The sequence below is a fragment of the Halyomorpha halys genome, unplaced genomic scaffold (assembly GCF_000696795.3).
Source record: "Halyomorpha halys isolate HHAL.00 unplaced genomic scaffold, Hhal_1.1 Scaffold1351.1, whole genome shotgun sequence".
Taxonomy (NCBI): domain Eukaryota; kingdom Metazoa; phylum Arthropoda; class Insecta; order Hemiptera; family Pentatomidae; genus Halyomorpha; species Halyomorpha halys.
The window spans coordinates 108644-118028 of NW_027116421.1; the positions used below are offsets into that span (position 1 = coordinate 108644).

At 26.6% G+C, this 9385-nt stretch overlaps 1 non-coding gene across 3 annotated transcripts in view; it reads right to left on the reverse strand.

The window, feature by feature from the left end:
- Nucleotides 1–1213: 1213 nt before the first annotated feature.
- Nucleotides 1214–9385, reverse strand: part of LOC106689398 (uncharacterized) — a 25912-nt gene continuing 17740 nt past the window's right edge. For 2 of the 3 annotated variants that reach the window (XR_010845072.1, XR_010845071.1), the window contains one exon: nt 1214–7867. This is a non-coding gene — a transcript (uncharacterized protein). The remainder of the gene's footprint in view (nt 7868–9385) is intronic. The other variant, XR_010845073.1, reaches the window with a different exon arrangement.

The window sequence follows — 9385 nt, forward strand, 5'->3', positions numbered from 1 at the left end:
GTAACAAATTTTTTCAGCTGTTTCTATACTTGATCAAGATGACCCTAGTTTCCAGAACTATTAGAACCAAAATCAGGAGCGACCTGAGCCATCTTCAGAGCACTCACTAAATTTATCACGTAACAAAAGACATTATTATTTGTTATCAAACATTTCTTTCCTTGAAAACCCAAATAACATTTCTTTATCACTATAAATGCATTTTCTTTTTTCGATAAGATGAAAATAAAAAGTGTATTTGTGAAGGTAATGAAAAAATAAATAAGGCGGCATCGATAATTTTTCAGATCAATCATTTAAGGTTCTACATCACTTTCATAATTCTGTATTTCTCATACCTTTTTAAATCTACCTTTATTATTCCCCCTATGAAGATTTTTATGGGTTACAGGAAGCATTCTTTAGAAGAAAAAAATATTAATTTTGTGTTTTATAACAGTTATTAGTGAAAACAATTGATATTATAAAAACAAGAAATTGATGTAATATTTTACACATAGTTATTTTTTAATTTAAAAAGAATAATTATACATAATTACATGTGAAAAAATAAAGATAAGTAGAAGTAATACGATTCTATCAGTCTTTTCTTAATTTATAACAATGATCACAAAAAAATATACATATATATAGTTTGTAAACTTAATCATATCATCAATGAAAAATGAGTGGCTCGATGAGAGTTAAGGGAGAATTTGTGGTGAAAACGCTTTTTGCAAATGTCACATTCAAAAGTGGGTTCCTTTCCACATTCATATTTTTTATGCTGATTAAGACCTCGATTTCTCTTATAAGATCTTCCACAATTTTCACACATGAAGCGTTCTTCTATTAAAAAAAAAAATGCATTTTAAAAAAGAACAAATAACACGTTTTGTTATTAAAAAAAGAAACACCTTAAAAAAGTCTCTTTTCTACAATAACTATTTAATCTTAACTAGTTTATAATAGCTACAGGTACAGTTTATCTTTAATACTGGGTCAGAAGCAGCATACTTTGTAAAAATATTTTTCATAAATGTGTAATATGAAAGTCATGGTAACCTGACTTGCTAATGATACAAGAACTCTTCATACAAAATTTAACATACAGAAAAAAATAAGTATAAAAATATAAGTAAGTACATTTGTTTTTTTTAGCATCTACCAATTATTACAAAAAAGTTAGTTAAATAATTATATATTCATAGATACATGGGTAATCATGTGGGCATTAAGGTTAGATTTACGATGGAAACGTTTTCTGCAAATCTCACAAACAAAAGTGGGTTCCTTTCCACATTCATATTTTGTATGTTGGTTAAGACTTCGCTTTCTTTTATAAGACCTTCCACAATTATCACACATGAAGCGTCCTTCTATTAAAAAAAAAAAAAAATGCATTTAAAGAAGTGTTTGTTATTAAAAAAAATAATCACATTAAACAAGTCTCTTATCTATAATTGCTATTAAAAATTAACCAGTTTATAATGGCTACAGACACAGTTTATGTTAAATACTGGGTTAGAAACAGCATACTTTGGAAAAATATTTTTCATGTATGTATGTTTAATGATATACATTGTAACCTGAATTGCTAATAATACAAGAACTCTTCATATAAAATTAAATAAATACATACATACAAATACAAAAACATTAAAAACAACAATATTAATTATCTAAGTATACAAATATAAATATACATATGTTTTTCTTAGCGTATAACAACGATTACAAATAATTTAGTAAAATTATTATATATTCATAGATAGATGAGTAATCCTGTGGGCATTAAGGTTAGATTTATGATGGAAACGTTTTCCACAAATCTGACATTCAAATGTGGGTTCTTTACCACATTTATATTTTTTATGCTCAAGAAGACTTCCTTTTCTCCTATAAGTTCTTCCACAATTATCACACGTGAAGCGTTCTTCTATTAAAAAAAAATACATTTTAAAAAAGAGTTAATAACATGTTTTTAGTAATTTAAAAAAAGAATCACTTTAAACAAGTCTCTTATCAACAATAGCTATTAAAAATGAACTAGTTTATAACGGCTACAGACAATGTAGCCTGTGTACTGTGTAATATGAAAGTTATATAATCTGGCTTGCTAATAATACAAGGACTCTTCATACAAACTTTAATATACAAAAAAATTAAAAACAACAATATTAATTATTTAATAATAAAAACATTAATGAGTACATTCATTTTTGTTACCCTATAACAATGATAACAAAAAATTTAGTCAACATAATTATATATTCATGGATAAATGGGTAATCCTGTGGGTGTTAAGGTTAGATTTGCGGTGGAAAAGTTTTCCACAAGTCTCACACTCAAAAGTGGGTTCCTTTCCACATTTATATTTTTTATGTTCAACAAGACCTTGTTTTCTCTTGTAAGATCTTCCACAATTATCACACACGAAGCGTCCTATTAAAAAAAAATTTTTCATTATAAAATTGAGCAAATAACTTTTTTTTTAAATCAATTTAATCAAGTCTCTTAAATTAATAAAATTAAGAATAGGAAAAACTATTAAACTATAAAAATAAGTCTTACATTATGTCACGAATTAAGATGGCACTGTGGTTTATTATTACTGACACATCAGTAATTTTTTAAGTAGTTTGTTATTCGAAGGCAATTTTTGAATTTTCCTGCTTTTTTCTTTCTTTGCAGTTGTTAATTATAATTTTTTTTTTTTTAAATGAAAAAATTTATATTAAAAATCACACAAGAAGTGACCTTTTTACAACTATTTAAATTAAAAAAAATTAAGGAAAAAGACAAAAAGCAAAAAAGGTATGCAAAATTATCAATAATAAAAAGTTATTAGTAAAGAGGAAAAAATTTGGGCTTTTTCAAGACTTAAAATGTAACAAAACTCAGTAACTGTTTTTAGACTAAAAACTAGATGGACAGCCAAAATGTTGAAAGGATTATTTTATTAATAAAAATAAAGAAATGGAGGCTATTTAATCACCCAGAAAGAAAAAGAAAATGAAAGAAAAAACATTAGTAATCAATACATACAGTAGTGATAGTATTAACTAAAGTATTAAAGTATAATGTAACTACAGTAATAGTATTAACTTAAGTATTGCGGTCAGCAGAAAAACACAAATAAACAAAAGATTATTTATTTGTGCTGACATTTCTTTTAGCTTTTATAGCCCTGAAAATCAGGTCGAAATGTCGGCACAAATAAATAATCTTTTGTTTATATGGTTTTTCTGCTGACCACATCTCCGTCACCCGACTATCTTCTCCCCTCAAAATTATAGTATAATTTCATGAATGAATAGTATAATTAAATAAAATATTATTTAATAATTATAAAATTTTAATAAACTATTTCATCTCCAGAAGTTTCACTTCAATAGTTCTGTCCCAAGACTGCCACAATTTTTTTTTTAACACAAAATTATGAACAGTGCATTGAAATAAAAGAACTAGATAAAAATAAGATATTTATTTATTTTATGGTTGGTATCAAGCTATAATCATTTAGATTTATGTCAAAACCAATAATATTATATAGCACTCTGTATAATTGGACCACCAAAGTGATACAATCCTGAATGAGTCGTCACTGAAGTCACCTGATCAAGTTCTACCAACTTCCAATGCTTTATTAAGGTTGACATTGTAAGAAGTAATGAATAATGAAGTCTGAATTTATCAAAATGTGGAAAGATAAAACAATCTTATAAACTTTTGTAAGGAGTATAGTTATACTCAAGTAGTATAAAGAAATGAATTATTCAAAATATAAAAGAATGAATAGCAAAATAAGAAAGACATAATTTTCAAACAATACAAGAGCTAGTACATATACAATTAATACATGGGTGTACCCAGAGGGGGGATAAGAGGGAGCAGCTGCCCCCCTAGGAGTAAAAAAAAATTATTAATTTTAATAAAAAAATTTTTTTTCAAACAAATACTAATTGTAATAACTAAAGCACTGCGAAAATTATTCAATCTCCAAAATTTCACAACCTGATTGACTATGGCTTGCTAGTTTTGATACTGGGTACGCCCTAGATTATATACACAATAATTTTTCGATTGAAAACTAATAATCATAAAGATTTATATATAAAAATATGAGTAAGTACATCTGTTTTTGGTTAATGTATAACAATGATTACAAAAATGCTAGTAAAGACAACTATATCCTTATAGATAGATGGGTAGCCATGTGGGTGTTAAGTGTAGATTTACGATGGAAACGTTTTCCACAAATCTGACATTCAAACGTGGGTTCCTTACCACATTTATATTTCTTATGCTCAACAAGACTTCGTTTTCTCCTGTAAGTTCTTCCACAATTATCGCAAATGAAGAGTTCTTCTATTAAAAAAAAATTGTATTGTAATAAAGAGCGAATAATTTTTTTTTTTAAATCACTTATATCAAGTCTCTTACACTAAATAATAAAGAATCAGCCCATAATTAGAATCAGTTGTATATTTCCCTCTCTTAGTCATGTTGGCACTGTGATTAAGCTAAGCAACTTCACATCGATAATCAATACATACAGTAATAATACAAAAGTATTTTTATCCAAGATAGCCTTATTATGACTGTCATTTAATATAAACATATGCGTATGGTAATAGTGAAAACTAGGTAAGTAAAATTGTTATTAGTTCTTAAAAATAATTCAAAGGTAGACATCATTCCTGATTTGTCCAAACCTACGGTGCTTTTACCTGGAAAGTTTTGATAAGTTCTGATAGTTTGCTTGTGTATACTTTCTACAGAGCTCTTTGCAAATTTTAAGTTAATGACCTCCTATTTAGCCCAAAAATGTAAAAAAATTTAAATTTGCAAAAGCACAAAAAATTTAATATTTTTTTGGTTTTTCTCTAGTACCATGAAAATATTGATTTTTTTTTAACCTATACTGAATTCAGCAAAAATAAATTCTTTGCATTTTTTACTCAATAATTTTTTTGCCCAGGGCATCATTTAGGGGCAAGAAATCTAGGTCAAATTAGGAACAGACTCCCCAGAACAAGAGATCTTGTTGAAAGTTTTGAAAAAGTCCTGAAATTCGACTCATTTATGTTTAAATTTAAGGAGAGAAAATTGCTTACAATTTTAATTCTAATAATTTTTTTGTTCAACTAATTCGTTTTGAAACAATTTGATGTCAAAACTATGAGATAGAATGTAGTCCAGTCAAATAAGGGGTTCTGGCAGAAAAATTTGTAATATACATCCTAAAGAATATATAAGAGAAATTTTCAGAACTGTTCTAAAATTTTCGAGACCTCTTCTGGTGCCCATTTGATTGAACTACATTTCAACTCATAGTTCCAACACAATTCGAACCAAAAAATCACTAGAATTAAGATTTTAGATGTTTTTCTCTTCTTTAATTTAGTACAAAATGACACATAGAACAGTACAGGGTTTTCAAGTTAAAAGCAGAACAGAAAAAACAAAAAAATTATTAATTTCATTTTTTGTAAACTAGAGGTCACAAAGTTGAAATTCCTAATATTCATAAGAAATATAATTGAGACAATTTTCAGGATTGTCCAAAACTTTCCAAAGAGATCACCTTCTGGTCCTAATTTGTCTGAACCCAATTAGACAAAAAATGGTTGCTCCTTAACGATGCCATGAATAAAAAAAGTAAAGAATTTACTCTTGATTAATTTATTACAGGTTAATGTTGCTTGAAAAGTGGAAGATTTTCATAATAAGAGAGAAAAACAAAAAAAAAAATCTTTTTTAAATTTAATTTATATTTCTGGGAAATACTGAGGATCACAGACTTGAAATTCGTAATTAGTGTCCAAAAAACATAAATTTTAGGAACTTTCCAATGAGATCTCTTTCTAGACCCTAGTTGACTGGACTAAAAAACTAATAATTTAATCTACTTCACAATGCAGTAATTTCCTAAATTAGTATAATTACATATTTTATTTTTACGGACTCTGTTTCTGGAATAAAGTTTCTGTTATAGACCAGATGATCCGTAATACACCCAGAGAAGAGTTCTCTATCACCATTGAGTATTCATTGACCTTAAGGAACTGCACTAATTTAAGTGCAGCCTGGATTGTGCTTCACTTCTGTATCCATGGATATTATACTAATGGATTCAGCAAATCTTTTTGTTTTTTAAACATAATTTAATTTTTCACTAAAAATTTTTATCATTTGACAAAATCACTGATAAAAGTATGAATGTTTTTAAATATGGCTACAGATACAGTTTATGTTTAATACTTGGTAGAAGCAGCATACTTTAGAAAAATATATTTCAAATATGTGTAGTATGAAAGTCATTGTTACCTGACTTGCTAATAAAACAAGAAAAATTTGTACACAATTTAATATACAAAAAAATTGAAAAACAGTAATACTAAATATTTATATATAAAAATATAAGTAAGTACATCCGTTTTTGATATAAATGTACAACAATGATTATAAAAATGTAAAAAAAAAAAAAAAAGATAACTATATCTTCATGGATAGATGGGTAACCCTGTGGGCGTTAAGGGTAGATTTGCGATGGAAAAGTTTTCTGCAAATCACACATTCAAAAGTGGGTTCCTTTCCACATTCATATCTTATATGCTGATTAAGACCTCGCCTTCTTTTATAAGATCTTCCACAATTACGGCACATGAAGCGTTCTTCTATTTAAAAAAATTGAATTTTAAAAAAGAGTAATTGACATGTTTTTTGTTATTAAAAATAAAATCACCTCAATCAAGTTTCTAATCTACAATAACTATTAAAACTTAATTAGTTTTTAATGATTGTAACATGAAAAAAATTATTTTTCATATTTTTGAAAGAAAATACTTTAATCAAAACTCGTATTCTACATAGTTCAGGATAAGAAAAAGTCATAATTAGTATAATATGATAACTATTGAAATACAACAGTAAAAAAATAAATACATATGTTTTGTTAACATCTATGATTACAAAAAATTTAATCAAAACAATTATATCTTCATAGATAGATGGGTAATCCTGTGAGTGTTAAGGGTAGACCTGTGATGAAAACGCTTTCCACAAATCGCACATTCAAAAGTGGGCTTCTTTCCACATTCATATTTTTTATGTTGATTAAGACCTTGTTTTCTCTTATAAGATCTTCCACAATCACTGCACACGAAGCGTTCTTCTATTTTAAAAAAACAATATTTTTTTTTAATACAAAATTAGGAAATAGTGAAAATCATAAGCATAATTAGTTTTAGTTTTTCATTATCCTATCTTAATCATGATACTGTGATTAATTATCTATAATTTTACTTTTAATTATGAAATAAATGCTTAAGAATCCAATGAGATTACTAAAAAAATAAATGTTAAACAAAATTCTAACATAAATTTTCCTGATAACCAATATTTAAGTTAAGTTGTTTCTAATTAATAACAACCAGATTTCTCTATAATATGAAAAAGTGAAACCAAACGAGAAAACAAATTTAGCATCATATACTATAATAATAAATACAATTATACAAGTAATGTATGTATATAATATAAATTTAAAAAAAAATAAATAGGAGACACTTAGAATATTGTAAAGGACAAAAGCAAATATGAATTATTTTTATTAAATACTTATTTTATTATGGAATCTATTGAGAAGATCCCCAAGAATAAATAAATAAATAACAATCTCAACAGAAGAATAGTTAATTAAATTAATGCCTGAAGAGAACATGGCGATTCATGTGCTGCTTATAAAAAAATCGCTTGTGACAATATTGGCATTGAAAAGAAGGTAATTTTCCGCATTCGACTTTCTTATGCCTAGAAAGATGACACTTGTGTTTATATGATCTATGACAAGTATAACACCAATACCTTTCGACTTGCGAACCTGGAACAATTAATAACAACATATAAGAAAAAAATTTTTTTAATAATACAAAAATTTCACATTTTGAATATATTATAAATATGGTTAGGTCATTTTTTGATTGCCTGAATAAAACGGGTAACATGGAAAGTCTCGCTTAATTTTTAAAGTAATGATCTATCAGAAATCTGTCATGGTATAAGTATTCTTAAAACTGGACATATTTAATCATGAACTAAGGAATAGATAATTAATGAGGAGTTTTATTAACTAATGTCAAAACTCATATGGCTAATAGGGAAGGTACGAATTAAATCCATAAAAAATTGCAAAGATTTGATTAATTTGTTTTAAAACTCTAAAATGAATGAGAAACTCATTATATCAATATTAATTATTAATCTATAATGTATTTTATTAAAAAGTCCTGGGAAAAAAAGAAAATGAAAATGATAGATATTGAGTAAACAACAACGCCTTCAATAAGAGTTTCTTTATTACTGAGAATATCATTGTTATTTTATGGAATTTAAAACCATGAAATATAAAAAATGTGTTCTAATGAGTTAAAGGATATTATTGCAATTATTTGTTGAGTATAATTATACCATAATACATTCTTATTTGTTGTCATAAGGTAATAAATTAAAATTATAATAAAATTAATAAATGAAAAAAAAAATATCACAATAAATTAAAACTAAAATCTGGTCATACATATCTTAAACTTCGAAATAGAAGGAACTTGTCACTGTATACTTTATATATATATATGGCAGCCAGCAACGGAACCATGCAGCCCTCTTACAGCAAGGATCCTATCTCCCATATCAGAAATCTCATCATCAATGAGCTCGTTGCTAGCTGGAACACAATGTGGAATGCTTCGAATAAATCACCTAGCCTTCACAAATACATTCCACGAATAACATTACATAATCACAAACAAATACACAGCACAGAATACACATCGACACAATTCCTAACAGAACATGATAACACAACATATTACTTAAAACGATTTAATATTATAACGATTGACAAGTGTGACGAAGATGGACAAGTGCACAATTTCAGACATATACCTTAAGAATGTAAACTATATGACCGACAAAGAGTTCAGCTAATACAAGATGTAATATTGAAACAAGGAAATTGGCCTGAACCAGAACACATACTTTTTACTAAATTTAAGACAGACTTGCTAAAATTCACAAAACAAATTGACTTTGACCAGCTGACTAATTATAGAAGGGTAATCTAAAACCTCTTGTTTGTGTTTGGTATATTTCTTTTTTATCTTTACTTTTTTTTTTGTTATTATCCTTCTTTTTTTATTATTAATTAATTATGTGTTGTGTTTTTGCTTTACTTGTTTTTAAAATGTTATAATCAATGTAACAAACTATATATACTCAAATATTTTATACTGTAAAAATATAATATATGCAGTATGCCTTTCATAACTATCTCTTTTATATTTATAAGAAATAAACTATCTCTTTATGGGGTTACCATTAAGAGAAAATACATACATAT